Below are 18,477 nucleotides of genomic sequence, written 5' to 3'. Positions count from 1 at the left end.
AGGGAGTGGCGCTATGAGGAGGTGTGGATAAGAGTGGCCTTGTTGGAGGCAGTGTGTTATGCTGGGGGTGGGATTTGAGGTCCGCTGTGTTCAGACTACTCTTAGTGACACAGACCACGTCCTGTTGCCTGCAAGTCGAGATGTAGGATTCTCAGCTCTGTCTCCAGCACCATGTCTGCCTGCATGCCACCATAACCTATCATGAAAATAACAGACTAAATTTCTGGAAAGGTAAGCCGCCCCGTTAAATATTTTTCCTTTATTAAAGCTGCTGTGGTCATGGTTTCTCTTCACAGCAATAGAAACCCTAACTAAAACAAAGATTAAGGATTTGAGTGTTGAAACCATCATTAAGACCTCAGAGTTCATTTTAGATTACAAGATTGTTTCGTATGGTAGAATCTTATCTTTTTGAAAAAGAAAAAAGGCTAGCACCTGGTAGATTTTCAGTCTCCATCTGAGTCACCAAAGGTCCCAGGCACTACCTTTACCCTCCTGTATACACTTTTCATCTCCTCTCCTGACCACTGATGAGAAACTGGGGCATGTGTTAAAACGATGTAAAATGCTACTGACCCCAGTCGACTCTTGATGAGAGATATTCAAATGTGTATAGAAATATGATAATTTACACCTGTGTAAAAGCTTGCCACTGACATTGGTGTGATGTTACATGATCAACCAAAAGGGAAATCAAAATATGTCAGAAGAAAAGGTGGCACACTTAGGGGTTTAAATGCTTTCTCTAAGACAGACGGTATACTCTTCTTGGCAACAGTCTCGTATATTAGAGGGAAAGTGTGTCAGTGGCTAAGAGTATGGGATTTTACTTTCTTTTTGATGCTCTGGGTCATCTTCAACTCCACAATCTATGCTGACAGAGCAGGAGTTATCTAGAAGTTTCCTAGCTAGCCTAGTAAAAGGAAAGACAGCTTCTGTGATCTCATTCCATGGCTTAAATGCTGACCTAGAAGCGCATGTTTTTCCTAGAAACTCATTGGCCATAGAAAGTCATGTGGTTTCTCCCCTCCAAGAATGACAGGAAGTGCCTGAAGTGGAACACAGGAAGAAGCTAGTTGTGAAGGTTTGAAAGAAAATGACTCCATAAGCTCATAGGGAGTAGCACTTTTAAAGGTGTGGCTTTGCTAGATAGAGAAGGTGTGCCTTTGTTGGAGGAAGTGTGTCACTGGGCTTTGAGGTCTCAGATGCTCAAGCCTGGCCGGTGTGTCATGGTCTCTTCCTGCTGCCTATGGGTCCAACTGTAGCACTCTCAGCTCCTGCTCCAACACCATGTCTGCCTGCATGCTGCCATGCTTCCCATTATGATGATAATGAACTAAACCCAAACTATAAGCCAGCCCCAGTTAAATGTTTTCCTTTATAAGAGCTACCATCGTCATGGTGTCTCTTCCCAGCAATAAAACCCTTACTACGATACTAGTGAAGAGTACTATGGACCACTGGTTACCTAGGTGCACTGTCCCATCACTGCTTAGATGGATGTGTGAACCCTGAACTGAACCATAAAAGCTCACATCTTGAAATTAAATGAGCAATGATGTCTGAAATACAGAGGACATCAAAGAAATTACAACCAATGCTCATACTCAGGCAGCCCACAGCACATTATGCTTTAAGATAAAGCTGAATATGAACACAATACCAGAGGTATGATAACATTTTATTCACTGTTACATATTTTGCAGGGATTTAAACATATATCTGTATATTTTAATTACCTATTATAATTTACAGAGGAATTCAGAGTCATCCAGATAATTGAAAAGTCAAGTTGCCCTTGCATCTGTTACTTGCACATTGGAGTTGTTTTTAGAGCCACAATGATTTAGGCCATGGCCTCGGATTCCTCAATGCCATTCCAAGGGTACCCTGTTTATTTTATGATTTCTTGGTGGGGGCTGGAGAACTGAAATGAAACCTAGAACGTGAATAAACCAATGACGTGTGAACCTATGCTTTATCTTGACACCAGGCCTCCAGTGAATTTGTAAAGGTTGGGCAAAACTCTGAGCAGCTGAAAAGACCAATTTCACATGCTGATGCCTCTGAACATTAATCTAAAATGAAGAAATGATGAAAATGGTTTTTTGCAGTAAGCATTGAGTTTTTCAAAAATTAGCAGAATGGACACATTTGTGTCACTTTGAAATATAAGAATGAGTCAGGAAGTAGTGGATCATGCCTTTAATCCCAATACTCATGAGGCAGAGACATGCGGATCTCTGTGAGTTTGAGGCCAGCCTGCTACAGAGTTCCAGGACAGCCAAGGGTACAAAGAGAAAGCCTATCTCAAAAAACAAAACAAAACAAACAAAAAAATAGAAGAATGAAAGACTTCTCCCTACATGGTTTTAATTTACAGGGCAACAGAAGCATGACCATAGTAGAATATAGGACAGAATTATCTGATGTGCCCTCAGCAACTCTATTCACTTCACTCAGTGGCAGCCTGAATGGTCTCCAGAATCATCTCCATATTTATCTGAAGCTCATTACTTCAATGGGAATATAGAAAGAAACCATTTAGAGATGCTGCTGCCAGACTGTGAGACCCTTTAGGTAAGACTTTGCCCCTTTGAACTTTTACTATCTTAGCGTCTTGACCCCTTTTCTGTTCTGTTTCACAGGAACACTTAGTGTCAAGTGAATATGGGAATGCAGAGGGAGCCATGAGTGCTGGAGTTAAAGGTGTGTGCTACCACTGCCCAACTTCTATGGCTAGCACTGCCCTCTGATCTCCAGGCAAGCTTTATTTGTCAGAACACAAACAAAATATCACACAACATTTACCCCTTTTTGTCTAAATGAAAAGTGAAAGTTTCAACTAACATACAAAAACTATATACAATAAGTACAATAACTATATAAAATTATATGCAGGCAGTAATCATTTTAACAATGTCTAGTCCATTTGCATTTAACAAATTCAGAGAAAATTCTTCATTATCTATGCTGTCTTGGTGAGTCCATAATGTTGCACCTAATTCACTTTCTATCCTACCTTGTATTACCAACCCAAAATTATCTTTTTATGTCTCTCAACATTATACAATTTACATCTCTTTTGTGAGTTTCTTCTCTCCATTTGTTAACAAGGAAAACTCTATCTAGTCTTCAACTCCATCAGATAACTGAGAAGGAAGTACTATTACCTGAGTAAGCAGGAAGTGAAAGAAAGCAAATTCCAAATAAATGTGAGAAATGATTGTTGTGATATTTTATGTTTTAACAACTAAAGCTTGCCTGAAGACAAAAGTGCAGAGCTGGCCAGCCTTACAGACTAGGTAGGAATAACATGTACCTTTAATATCATTAGTTTACAATTACATGGAAGACATTTTACTATTTGATTTAAATGTAGACAATTTAGAAAGAATGCTTGGAGACATACAGAAAATTTTGCCTTGTTGGGGATTATAAATTGTTCCTGAAAAATACAAAGAGTGGATTCTGTTAATTATTTAGGCTATAAAATAGGTTTACAAAAAATCAGATCCCAAAAGGTACAAATTAGGAGAGATTTTGATTGTAGACTCTTAATGACTTTCCAAGATTACTAGGAGACATTTCCTAGCTACAGTGCACTACTGCAATAAAACCTGATGAACTGAGTAACTTGGTCAAAACTTCATATGGTGACAAGGAATTAAACAGTCCCAGGGAATTATCAGTTAAATCTGAGAGACATTTGGCTTTGGTGGAAGAGAAACTACAGATTGCATCTGTGGATTGTGTGGATGCAAAGCTTAACTGCATTCTGGTCATATTATACTTCAAGAATTCCCCTATAGGATTTTTAATGCATGGGGAAGATATTGTATTAGAATGGATATTTTCACTACATCAACTGAATAAAAAATTAAAAATTTATGTGGAAAATGTCTCTGATTCATTTCTAAAGGAAAACTGAGACTTCATCAATGAGCAAAAATAGAACCAGCAGAATTTGTAGTACCATTAACTAAAGATGAAATTAACAAATTTTGGGTAAAAAGTGAACACTGAAAAAGAGCTTGCAGCATTTTTTTGGAGAGATTAACAACAAATATCCCAAAGGTAAGAGAATTCAACTTATGAAAAGAACTAGTTGGAGCCTTCCCCTCATTATATTACCTAGAGCCCCTACATTCTATACTGATGCAAGTAAATCAGGAAAGGCAGGTTACAAGTCAGAAAATGTAAGTAATGTGGATCTATGATTCTGTCAAAAAGTCAGAATTATATGCTGTTCTCATGGTATTAGAATTTTAAAGAACCTCTCAACACAATTACTGATTCACACTATGCAAAGAGTTGTTTTACATATTAAAACCACTAAATTTATGCCAGATGATACAGATTTGACTTTATTATTTATTCAATTACAAGAAATAATCAAGAATATGAATTATCCCTTTTGTATAACACACATTTGATCCCATATGGGTCTGCCAGGTCCTCTAGCACAAGGCAATAAAAAATTGATCAATTATTAATTGGAAATGTGCTGAAAACCTCAGAATTTCATTTTTAAAAAATCACGTCAAATAGCAAAGGTTTACAAAAAAGACATCTTGATCACATGGCAATAAGCCAAGGAAATTATAAAGAAATGTCCTACTTGTTATTTTTACAACTAAACACTACTACCTGTAGAAAGTTACCCAAAGAGTACTCAAAGGAATAAAATCTGGCAAATGGCTGTGTTCCATTTTTCAGAATTTGGAAAACTAAAATATGTACACCACACCATTGATACCTACTCAGGTTTTCAATGGGCAACTGATTTGAGTTTGAAAAACATTGACTTGGTAATCACACATTTGCTATAAGTTATGGTCATTATGGGTATACCTGTACAAATAAAGACAGATAATGCTTCAGCACAGGTCTCTAAGAAAATGAAAACAGGTTTTTTTTGCTTATTATAATGTAAATCATATTACAGGTATATCACACAATCCTACAGGCCAGGCAGTTAAAGAAAGATCAAATCGAACTCTAAAGGATATGTTAAATAAACAGAAATGGATGATAAATATCACCAGAAACAGATTGCATAATGCTTTATTAACTTTGAATTTTTTTAAATGTTAATGAGAAAAAAACAACAGCTATAGGGAGACATTGGCTAGTAGAAAAAACTACATAATTAAATCAGTCCATATACTTTAAAGATGTACTGATCTCAGAATGGAAACTAAGACATGTGTTATGCTGGGAAAGGGGTTTTGTTTTTGTTTCCACAGGAAAAGAAAAGCTATGGATACCATCAAAATTGATAAAGATTTTTTTTGAGACAGGATTTCTCTGTGTAGCTTTGGTGCCTATCCTGGAACTAGCTCTTGTAGATCAGACTGGCTGTGAACTCACAAAGATCCACCTGCCTCTGACTCCTGGGTGTTGGAATTAATGGCATGTGCCACCACTGCCCAGCTCAAAATTGATAAAGATTTTATTTGAATAAGAGACACCTCTTAATTAGAAGAAATGATAATTCATCAAGCAGCATGGTTCTTTAATCTAACCTATACTATAAAACAACAAATACTTTTCATTTGATCAGCTATAATTTACCAAAAGGGAACTTCTCCAAATTTAGGGTTGTGGAAGGGTTTCATTTTTGTCTTCTCATCATAATATCGTTTCCCATTTTTTAACCTGAAGAAAAACTCTCCTTGTCTTCTAACTAATTCCCCACTAATTGCCCCCCTTTAAGAATTCCCAGTTGTTTCACCAAAAGTACTGATGATGATGGTGGAGTGTGAGGTGCCACTGTGTAGCACATCTGAATGGAGAGCACAGCTGAGAGTGTGTGGCAGTTGCAACAACAGCAGAAACTCAAGCAGATATAAAAGCAACTACTTAGTGTGGCAGTAGCCTGAGAGGGTTGGGGGTCTAGGGAAAGCCTGCAACCTGTGGGGTGGGGGCAGAGCCATCTGTCTGAAGAAGCACACACAGGGAACGGTGCAGAAGAAGCATGTGTGGTGGGAGCTGCCTGAAGGTAGAGCCAGCAGGTCTAGGGTAGGTAAGCTTGGTGGTATCTGGAGCCCACCCAGGTGCCTCTGGAGTTTGGGTGGCAGCTGGAGATTGTTGTAGAGATTCATTGCAATATGAAAAATGCCAAACTCAGAGGACTTAGGGAAGAAATAGAAAGGCAGTCATCCATATGGTGACTCTGCCAGGTACAGTTTCCACTGAGTGTAGCACTGGCGGGTACCAGTGGATGTAAAGCCACCGGGAAGCAGTTATTTCATGAATTTGTGTCCCAAAAGTTGGACGCCAGATGAAGCATTAACCTTTTTAATCTTAATCAATAAGACCTAGGAGTCAGACATCGGTGTAAAAACCTGGAAGATCAGAGAACTGGTAGCATCTGTCAGTTACTTCTTTCCTCTCTCATTCCTCAGTTCAAAAGGGGCTGAGCTCCTGTCTACACCCCACCTGATCACTTCTTATCTCTACCTCCCAAGTGCTGGGATTAAAGGCCTGTGCCACCATTGCTGGTCTATGGTTAACTAGTAGCTAGCTCTGCCCTCTCCAGGCAAGTTTTATTTGTCAGAACACAAACAAAATTTCACACAACAGTTCACATGTATAAGGATACCCAAGGATGCTAGAAGAAGGTGTCAAATTCTCTGGAGCTGGGATTACAGGTGGTTTTGAGCCACATAAAGAGGGTACTAGGAGCCAAACTGAGATCTTTTGCAAGAGCAATACAAACTCTTAAGCACTGAGTGATCTCCCCAGCCCTAAATCTATCATTTTTCTTTCTATCTTTCACTGCTGTCCAGTTTTGGAAGGTATAGAGCATAGATAACTATTGACTCATGCATCCCAAGGGAGTTCAAATCTTCAGGAATAAAAATTAGCATCCAACGTCCTGACTCATCCCTTTCAGTTCTGGGCAATACCTTGTAAAAATATAGCCTTAGTTCTGTGATCTGTTCAGACCCTCAGTGAAGATACTTTCATATGCAGCAGCAATACAAAAATGCAGATGGTCAGATAAAAGCATGTTTTAGATGAATAATTCATTTCCCTGTGTAGGATTTAAGTGTTCAACAAAATGGCATCTTATTATATACAATGAATGTAACTTATATAATAGAAATATATGCCACATTATATATGTGTCAGGGGGGTGTCACATTCTATATTCCAGGAACTTTTGGCTCCCTGCGGTGCATCTGCAGCATACTCAGAAAGCAAATAGTGGTTCCCTAACTCAAAGTGAACAAGTAGGGGCTGCTTTAATTTTGTGCAAATGAACAATTTCATTTCTATTTCAAGTTCTCTTTATGCCAACATAACATAGGCTGAATCAGAGTATTTTGGGAATCTTCCTTCCCCTGTGGTAATTCATCATTTGTGGGAGGGGCTTCAAACAGTGGAAGGATGAAAGGAAGGGGCACATTATCACCTCATCAGATCAGCACCCTGACATCCGATTCTATTGGAACTCCCTCTGCCCATGAAGCAATCACTAGCTTGTCCCTCCTCATGTCTGCTAATGAGGTCCTTTATGGAGCAGGTAGTAGTTCTGTGAATCCCACACCAGGTTGACCACAGTGAGACAATGGGGATGTGCTAGGTTCAAGTACTCGGCATTTCACACAGAGCCTCTTGCCTTTTTCCCTTTTGATGCTCAGATTTTTCTCAGTTTCACTGAAGGTGCTACTGACAAACCATCCTGCCTTTATCTTAGACTTGAAAGCCATATTATAATAAAGATAAACAAGGCTCATTTTTGGTTAAGATTAAATGTATGTTTCTGAAAGATTGGGCTCTGCCCCATCTGTAACCTTAATTACAGATAGTCTGTACTGCCTGTTCCAGGAACTGACAACCATGTTTTTTTTTCAAAAAGTTTTTATGACCACCCTAACACCAGGTCTTTACTTCAGGAGATTGTTATGACCATCTTACTGCTCTACTTTTGTTTCTAAAGGTTATTATGACCACCTGCTGCTTTGAGCACCTTGCCATGTTCTGTTTCTGTAACCCCATCTATTTTCCTGCCAAATCTCCCGTTTGGAAACCCCCTACCTCCGAGCTATAAAAACCCATCTTCCCCACGTCCAATCCTGACCTCTTAACCCACACCTTAGAAGGAGGTAGCCCATGTACATGAGTAAAAAAGCTTGCTTTAAATAATTTCTTGCTTTAATTAATTTGATCTTGATGATTTGGGCCAGTGGTCTTTCTCCTCTCATCTGTGGGATTACCACTACCACCTCCCAGGTTAGTCATAGGCCAATGCAGAACACACCTGTGTGCCTTGTCTACCGTGGTCCATCCAAGGACCAAGGCCTCTTCTAACTGTCAGGCTATAGTTCTAGCCTGTTGTTTACGCCTTGGTTACCCTCAGGACTGGACTTTTGCATATGAAAGCCCTTTTTCTCTTGCTCCACTTACACAAATCACCATAATAATGACTCCCTGAAGCCTAAGCTTGTTATGGGATTACAAGATAACAGTATAAACAAACAAACAAACAAATAAATTGAGACAATTAAGACTCCCACTACTATATTAAAATATGATTCTGTCTCAAATATACTCTGGTTTTAGTTCTCAGTTTGCAGAACCTCAGTTGACCTTCAGAGCTCTTTATCCTGGCTAGGATTCCTCCTGGGGTCCTCACAGAGGCTCGTGTTCTTCTTCTCAGTAGCTAATCACCAGCTCAGGCCAGAGTTTGCTCCAGAGCCACCCAAAAAGCTGCCTACAGCTGCCTACAGCTGCCCAAGCTAGTGGAGGCTTTTGTGTACTTCAGTGACCCCAGGATTTTAGAGAGGCCGCACTGTGTTTCAGCTTGTGGTCTCTACTGAATAAACTGGGCGGTAAGACCTTGAGGCTCAGATGCAGGTAGGCTGAACAATAGACATGATCCTTGTCTCCAGCACTATTGGATCCTTGTGCACTGAACTTGTGCCTTCAATGTCTCCCTAAGTCTCTTCCTGCAGATCCCTGGGCTCTACAGGCAGAGGCTGCTGGGTACTCTATTGGCCCTCTGGATGTATTAGAGTTAAATCTCAGCATAGTAGTTGCTTCCCAGTCTGAACCTCACCCATCGCCAATATACTGGCATTTGAAATTCCTTCCTGGAAAGCTATCCTCCAAGTAGAGATGAAAAATTAAAACTTTTTTATCTCTCCTTGTGGATATCAGGTTAACTTCCTTATTCTCTGCTTTGGCCTCCAAAACTTCAAAGGATATGAGATCACTCTGTGCCCCAAAGATATGTCAGGTTATTTCCTCTCCCCTATTCTGAATATAGCACCCTTTAGGCAAGAGCTGTTTGCACATGAAATTTATATTTAAAACTACTAGAGGTGCTATATTTAGATTGAAATATTTATACTTATACTTAAAACTATTAGAAGAACACAATTTTCCTCTATGGTTTGCTACACAACAACTTCTAAATGTGTGGGCTAAAGTTATGTTTTAAGTTTTAATTGCTGTGCTTAAGAGATCTATAAGACAAAATTGTCTCTAACCTGTAAACTAAACCCCACTTGCCCAAGGACAGATAACTTCCTGGAATGCTGGAGGCTGTTCAAGTAAGATAGCAAGCCATGTATTTTTTTCATTTATAGTAACATGAAACACTGATAATTTAAAATCTATGCATGGATAATTTTAAAGAAACCATATGATATGATTCTAATTCAGATTACCACCAGTCACATGGCTGGTGGCCATTTTATTGAAGCTAAAAAAAAAAAGATTAATGTCACAGGATTTTACTACCATCTTGATGAGAAGTGACCACATAAAATGGTTACCCATAATGCCCATTGACATATCAGGAAAATAGGCCCAGAGTTGTCAATTAATGGATTTATTAACTAAAATGGTTCTTATGTCCCAATACCACCCCTTTATGCCCCTGGACAAGCAGGAGCCATGACTGGGTACTGTCATGGGTACTTGTGAAGGGGGGAATGTAGGCCCTAGCCATGACAGGCTCAACTGAGACCACTCAGGTACCACCCAGGAACAGACCATCCAAGGGAAAAGTACCTAATGTTCCAGCCACTGCAGAGAGAATCCCCTGATGTCTCTTAGCCCAGCACACACCCATCCCCTTTCACCAGGGCATTCCTAGACAAATGTGAGTCAATCAGGGGTCCTTGTTATGATTCTTCATCTCTTTAAGAGACAAGCCACTCCCACTCCAGCCCCTCCCTCCCTCGCCATCTTGGCTTACTCTGTTCCCTTTTCCACTCCCCGCTTCTCTCTGTCCTCTTCTCTCCCCTTTCTCTCTCTCTCCTCTCTTTCCCCCCTTCTCCCCTTTTTCCTTCCCATTCTCAACTGCACAGGATTTTCTTGATCACATGTAAGTAATTTACAAACCATGGTAGTGGTCTTATTCTTGCCTGTTGGGATTAACACTAAATATGTTCACATTCTATGGCTGGCCCCTGGGAGTCTTAAGAGTAATATAAATAACAAAGGCCTTTGCAGAAGTGACTGAATCCAGCCCTGATATAGAGAAGTTATCTAGTAGACCCACTGCCATCAGCACAACCCTTAGAATGGATGAGAGGAGGTGGATAGAGTCTGGACATGGTGTAAGAACAAAAGCAGACATCTTAATGGAGTGGGGGTGGAGGGCACAAGCCAAGGAAAACCAAACAGCGCCCAGCAGCTAGAACAGAGAAATACAGACTCCCCTTAGGAGTACCCAGCAAATGGCCCTACTATAGCTTGATAAAGCCTTTAGCCCTATAAAACTGTATTCTAAAACTTTAGTCCTGTAAAAGCGTTTAATCTCCCGGGACTTGACTGTGTCAGTCATTCCAGACATGTGACTTCTGGTATCTCAGAGACTTCTAGGATGGTGCCTGTGTGGTAAGTAGGCAGAGCAGCCACAGGAAATGATGTGTATTTTCTCACTCAAGCCCATCACAGCTCAGCAGTTGAGAAGAACGGCAGAGCTGGCTGAACTTCAATCTAGAACCTGCACACACCACCCTGGGGTTGGTGAAGAAATAGTTTCTTGGCAAGGAAACACTTGCTATCCGCCTGCCTCTTACGAGTACATTGGGACAACAAGCTGTCTTCCAGGTAGAAAATATCACATTGTATGGCAAACTTCCTGCGAGGTGGAAATTATCACATTAAACCCTGACTCAGTAGGCTATTTTGAACCTGTCTGCTCTTGCTGGCTGAGTGGCTCAAAGCCAATTACTTGACCTTTGAGAAATGGAAAAAGATCAATGTCTACTTAAAAGATATCCTGGTGATCTAGTCAGATAATGTAGGCCAAAGGCTCAACACACTATACAAGCCTTCACATGCACAGGGTACGCTTAGAGATAAAAAAGAGGCAGAGACTAGCTAAAGAATCTTAGCCATTTGCATTCCCTGCTTCCTCGGATTTCAGAGAAATGAGGGTTTTCCGGAATCCGCCTCAGGTTTGCTTTCGTCCCCAGCACTGGACTCGGTCTCTCAGGTTCCTTCCAGTTCTGCCATCCCATAATTCTAAATGTCAGCATGAGCGATCTGATGATGGCACCATTAATTCTCTCGTGGCAGATAGATAGAGACTGTAGGCCCAGGAAGGAGGCCGGTGTTGATCAGGAATGAAGGATGGCGCGGGCGCTCTCGACCTCTGTGAGAGGGTTCACTTCGTGCACTCTTTATTCATTTATTCATTACGCATATAATCAGAGTGAATACTGCCTGCGCCAGGGGCTAGCGTAGAAACTGGCAAAGAGGAACAAAGGGTGACTGAGAATAAAGACAGTTATGAGAATGAATCAAACAAGTTTCGTGACCGCGGGGATTTTTTATCAAGCGGAAGTCCTAGACACACAACCAGTCGCAGCCCTAGTACCCCTCAGCCTCCCGCTCCTGGAGTCTTTAGGGAGGTCATGGACATTTCTATCCACATCAAGAAACTGCTTCCCCAGAAAACATCTCCTTGCAAAACCATCCCACATTAGGAACTAACCTTCAATCAGGCCTTGAGACCACCAAACCACACCCAGTTCCCTGGGGAGGAAGCAGCTTCTCTCCTCACCCCTGCTGGGTTTTGTTCCACACTCACCACCTCTGCATTCCTCCACATCCTTACCAAAGCATTCATCGACTTCTGCTGTCAAAGAAACCCGTATTTCCCCAGCACCCAATCCTCCCTTTCCCTTCCTTCCAGTGTTCTCCATCTTTTTCTTCCCTCTTCCTTCCTCCTTATGTGTTCCCTTTCTCCTGTCCTGTACATAGCTGGCCATTTGTGTGATAGGACAGGAAGAAGGCGGGTTCAAAGTGGGAGTCGTTTGTAGAGAAAATGCCCTTTCCCATCTTCTGGTTCCATGAACATCCTTTTCTCTCTCCCCTCTGCCCGTGCCGCTCTGCAGGCAAACCCTTCCCCTCAGTCGTCCTAAACCCCAGCTTCCTGGGAACTTTTGTCCTCAGCACAGGTGCTTTCCATGGTATTTTCTCAACAAAGCACCTCAAAATATATCTACGTAAATACAAATCCATATATACATACAAAAACAATTAAGGTCGAAAGAGGCCATGAATTTGAAGGAGAGTGGGAGAGGTCTACGGGAGGCTTTGGAGGAAGGAGAGGGAAGGGGAAAAAAAACACTGCAATTAAATTATAATCTCAAAACCAAACACAAATGGAAAAGAAAAAAAAAAAAAGGAGAGGCTGAGTCTCGCATGCGAAACTGTCGGTATAAAATAGAATAAACAAAGTCCATCAACTCCTTCCGCTTCATCCCCCAAAGCACCAGCACACATCTGTCATCTGTTATGTGAGGACGCCGGGCAGATGTCAGCCTCAGGAGCCAGCAGTATGGTGACAAGATGAGGTCCTACTGCCAGGGCCAGCAGGTTGGGGGAGGGGCGGCACCTCCACTCTGGTAGCGACAAGCCCCTCCTACAGCAGCCACCCAGATTGAGCCAGAGCAGGTGCCCCACTCCTGTTTCAGAAGTCTCAGTGTTTCCAAACACCAGGCCTGCCTGTCCCAGCTGACACTCCTGGAGGCTGTCCTGGAGACAGCCTGACAGAACACAAGGAGGCTCGGTCGGCACTCTTGAGATGTGCAAACCTACGTAGGTTTCCCCAGGAGCTAATGACATTTGTGCTGGGGGGCCTGCCATTTGTGTTGCCCTCTTCTTCTAAAGCCCAGCTCCTAATTTTTTACTTGCAGTTTATCCTCAAGTTTTAAGTGTTGGGTCCCACAAAAACCACTAGTCCAGTGTGCGAGAGTCTGTGCTCCTATGCTACCAGCTTGGCCACAGACACATGAACGCATGACATCCCTGGACCAGTCCTAGGAAAGCTAAGCTGGGCAAATTTGTCCCTTCTGTCCCTTTCCTTCCTGCTTGCCTCTCCTTTTCAGAGTCTTGGATCTTAGAACGCTCCAGGTTCCCACACTGAACACAGTCGCCATACTGCTTGTATCATACGAGCCTTCTCATACCCATTGTCAGCCATGACCCCTGCCTGGGCTTGTTTCTGTGAGCACAATTCTAAGGGGTACAATGACCTTCAGGCCTGTATGTTATTCACGCCATTGCTTACATCGCTTTCGTGAGACACAGCTGAGAGACTGTCACAAACGCTAACCTGCCCCAAAGCCTGAGGTAGTTCGTTTCTTGTTTCTACAGAAAGGTTTGTCATCCCTGACTAGGTGGCAGGAAACTCTAACACTGCTACTGATAGTACTAACGATCTATTTAAATATGAATAAATACGAATTCATCTGCCCCCTTTTCCCCCACAGACACACAATGCTTAAACTCCCAACTGCTCAGGCTCCACTGTACTCATGCCAGCTCTCTGACCCACTCTGCTTCCTGCCCTTCTGCTCACCACGCCACGCTGCCATGTTCTTCCAACAGTGAATCTTGTCCAGCTCCCATGTCTTGGCCATGGCTGTGTCTTCTGCCTAGGAGCCCCTTCCTCTGACTCTGATATAAACCTGCCTACCTTCAAGCTTTTCCATGGCCATTATCAAATGCCCCCACCTCCCCATCATTTTGTTTCCACGGGCCGTTCTTTTTTCACAGCTCCTGCAGCTGTCTTGTTTGAGTCTTTATCTATTTGCCATTTGATTTCTGACATTAGCATATGCTTTGTGGGACCAGGGGCGCCACCCTCAGCTCCAAGTCTGCAAAGTATCTAGTGCAATAGTATTCTCCAGGAATGCATGCTGGAAAAAATCTGCATGAGCAGAATGGCTGGGTGTGAGTAGGGTCCTCCTGAGCGCTGGAAAAGAATAGCCACCAGTAAGAGCATTTCAGCACTGCACACCCAGCAAGGTATGCACATTGCACACCCAGCAAGCGTGCACATTGCAGAGGCTCAGTCACGATGAATTGGGGTCTTTCAAGAAACTTTGAGGTGTAGGTTTTAGGTTTCATAGGTAAACAGGAGAATGTCAGGGACTGAGGTAGATTTAATTCACAGTTTTGGCAGCCATTACTGGAGAAGAGCAACACATAGGTTTCAGGCTGAACCAGTAAACCTAGTTGTCTATCCTCATGACATAGTCCAGCAGATAGATAACCGGAAGGTAGTGAAGAAAAACGGAAGCACAGCCTTCACCTTAGAACCTTATATAGTAATTTGCGATAGGCAATAACAATGAGCATCTCTAATGCTATGCCTTCTTGCTGTTGACCAGTTATGCTTCTGAGATGCCTCTCTGTCCCAGGGCCTACCCTACAGCTCCATGGTCACCATGTCCCTCCGACAAGCTCAGAAGCTTCTCTTCATGTTCCACTTCCACAGTCTTCCTGTTTCCATCCCTGTACCAAGAGCGCCTTCCTCATGCCTCCCACTTGCCTATGGTCTGCCTAACCTCAACACCACATTTAGCTCTTGCTTCACCACAGATACCCCAGAATCTGCAATAATTTCTTTCTGACCACACTTTCATAGTTTCTACTTTATTAGTTTCATATTGTTTTGCCCCAAAACGTAACCACTTTAAAGAAACCGCCATCTTAAATTCCTTTGGGATTTTGAGGCTCACGAATTAGGGCACGGCTCAGCTCCGAAGGCTTTTCTCCTCAACATGATAAGAACTGAAACCATTGGCTGAAGCTCAGCTGGTGAAAGAGGAAGTGTGCTCAAGACTGCCTCCTCCAGGTTGTTTAAGAACAGTGGTGGCACACACCTTTAATCCCAGCACTCCGGAGGCAGAGGCAGGCAGATCTCTGTGAGTTTGAGGTCAGCCTGGACTACAAGAGCTAGTTCCAGAACAGGCTCCAGAGCTACAAAGAAACCCTGTCTCGAAAAACCAAAATATAAAATAATATAATATAATATAATATAATAAAAAACAGAACAGAACAGTGGTGATCTGGGCTTGGTTGTGCTGCGACCTGGATGCCTACGATTGGCCTATAGTGTGTGTAGGTGGGGTTTATACCTCTTTTCTAGCCGCTTGGGGCTCCCAGAAGACTTCTAAAGCTTCTTGATCTGCAGCTTCCTTTGTGAACACAGATATGTTCCTTAATGAGCTGACAGACTGTCCCCAGCCCCAGGTCACCATCTGTAACCGTCTCCAAGTGTTTGCACTCCAAGCAGTCACTACCCACTGTTTTCTTCACCTGGGAAGTAAAGGATTTCTAGTCTCTGACAAATGACACCAGGGTATTTTGAGAGCTGTTTGTCTTCAGGGCTGAGTCATGAATTAACCTATAGAACAGGGTTGCAACTGACTACATACTTTACTATGCTGATAAAAAGAAAGCAAATAAAGCTGTAACAACAACAACAACAAAATCCAAGTTTCTTTGTATGTTTAACTGATCTGATTGTACTTCTTCCAACCAGGTTTCCAAGCTTTGCTAGATATCAAGACGAGGCGTAGGGAGCAGGACAAAACTTGACAGTTACCAATGTCTCCATGAGAAAACAATTCTTTTTAATTTGTCTCCATAAGAAAACATTTCTTTTTAATTTAAATTTAAACTCTTCAACAGACAACTGCCCAAGGCACCGGCATCTGAAGACCTGGCGTGAGTGTCTGTACTGATGTGCCCTCGGGATTGATGTCTTTGGGGATGGCCCTGTTTGTCCTCAGCACCCTCTCACGATCATGGATGGTCTTTCTCTGTGACTTTCGTGCCCTTGGCATGTGTTTCCAGGTGGGCTGGCCATCCTTTAAGATCCCCATGACAACTCACCAGCCTATGCAGCAAGCTTCTGAATTTCACCTCGCCTCCAAGGGTCAGCAGAGCCAAGGGAACTTCCCTTGGGCAACTTGTTCTCACTGCTTCTGTCTCCTAGGGCAGACCCACCTGCTGACAGGTGTCTCCTTGTGACCAGTCCTTACTGCTCACCAGGTCACCTCTGAGGAAAGGGCCATTCTCAAAGAACACAGCTGCAAACAGAGGTTCTAGTGAAGGCAGGGGAACACAACTTTAGTTCTGGGGTCACTCAAGATTCTCCCCAAAGATGAACATCAGCAATGCATCCATATCTTTAAAACTGGATTTCTCCTGACCTCTAATTTTTTTCTATGTTTTTTTTAAACTTAAAGAGGTCAAATTTTTTCATCTTTCCTGTGTGGCCAAGACTTCATCCAAAGCAGCTCTCGAGTGGATTTTCTCATTCACAGTTCACAGAACTCCTAGGAACCAGGGTAATGCCCCAGATTCTAGCATATTGCTAGGAGCTTAAGGAATTCAGAAATTCATTTTGTCTACCAAAGCCTGGCTTGACAAATTATTAATTTGCTAATGATACAAAAATCCTCTTATCTGGTGAAAGATGAGAAATAACTCTATTGATGGGATTGGGTTCTTTCTCTTCCTGGATTTCTTAAAGCCAGTGACCCAGGATGACAACCATTCTAGGAGATGTAATACTCCCGGAATTTATTTTAAATTATTCTCCCCACACACACGCATGTTGCAAATGAATTCAATTTTTAAAATAAATAATGATAATATTGGAGTCCTAGGGGATTAAGAAATAGACAGAAATTCACTTTATTACCCTGACACTGGATTTAATGTTTTCTTGAGTCTATTTCCCCAACTCTTGGAGTTTTGACATTTTTTTCTAAAGATAGGCTTTGTGTCTCACCGTTTCTCTTATGAAGTCAATGCACATTTTAAAATTTGCCACACTGTGGGTTTTCAGGTAAAGCAGCTGCACCTTTACCTATGAGAAGGGAGTCTCATAGCTACCCTTCAGGTGAGCACAATAAGCTGAAAGCAATCTACACACTGGTCCTAGCTGCTGATGGAGCAGCTATGGGACTTAGCAGGCCCTCTGTCCTTTGATAGACTTCTGATTGCTCCACTGGAAGTTTGAACCCTGATTGAGGTCATCAGCTTGTGTGCTGACCTGCACGAGGTGCTTCTGTGTGCACTGAACTCTTAAGAGTCATTGTCTTAGCTGACTGGAGTTTGACATTCCCTGACTCAACTTCCAGGCCACCTCCTGGAAATCTCACTGGTTCTTGTTCCCCACCATCCTTGGCTCCTTCTGTCTTCGCTGACCTTCCTCCTATTTCATACAGCCCTCTGTGCGCAACCAGCTGCCAACTTCCCACACAGCATAATAATGAACTCTTAGAAAAGACCGGACTCTTTTTATGTCTCAGTTCCCGAAACCTAGGACAGCATTTGGTGAGAGTAGAGATCCCAGTGTGTGTGTGGTAAATTAGCTATTTTACATAATCAGTGGTAGTCACTTTTTGTATCTGCTTTTAATATCATGTATACATGGAGGTCCTGAGTATGTAGCCCAGCATTCTGAGAGTAGGCAAGTATTTAAAACTTAATTCAAATATTCACCCAGAGGACACCGGGGCCTTAAAAATTTGGGAAAACATCTTTCTTTCTTCTTCTTCTTCTTCTTCTTTTTTTTTTAAAAAATAGTTCTTGTGGAAAAGAATAAGCTGACCAATAGTTTGACCAATGACTTAAGAATGAGTTTTCACGTTCATGGCTCAAGGATGAAGGGAATTTTACATAAACTTCCTTTTCCAGCAAGGGTCAACCTTGCTTTGCCTAAGCAAATACTCCATTTTTCACACTCAGTAGAACAGTGTGGGCCAAAATAACCAACCAAGAGAAGGTCAGCTGATGGGTAAGACGGGATAACACCTCAGCATCTCCAAGTTATTGGTCCAAAGTCTGGGAGTACTAAAAAGCAGGGGAGAAGGGAAAGACCATGAAGATGAGACATCAGGAGGAAAGCAGAGGTGAAGGGAGGCAAGGGTAGCAGAGTCCATGCATTTGTGAACAGAAAAGTAACCTGAGGAACTTCAAGCAGCCCGGAAGCATATCATCTCCTACCTCTCACTATTTTGTTTAGGAGAATGGCTATGAATGAGAAGCCAGTTGTAGCTCACACCGTAGGAGACTGGGAACTTTCCAGGGTTTGGAGCATCTTGAGTTATCACTTCACCGTAAACTGGCCATGTATCTTAGCAACTTGGCCATTCACCACGCATAATTACTAAAAGAACCGTCCTCAGGAGGACTTGA

Source organism: Myodes glareolus, chromosome 7 (assembly GCF_982192425.1).
Source record: "Myodes glareolus chromosome 7, mMyoGla1.1, whole genome shotgun sequence".
NCBI lineage: Eukaryota > Metazoa > Chordata > Mammalia > Rodentia > Cricetidae > Myodes > Myodes glareolus.
The sequence above is the reverse complement of the archived record's forward strand: the minus strand, read 5'-3'. Positions refer to the sequence as shown.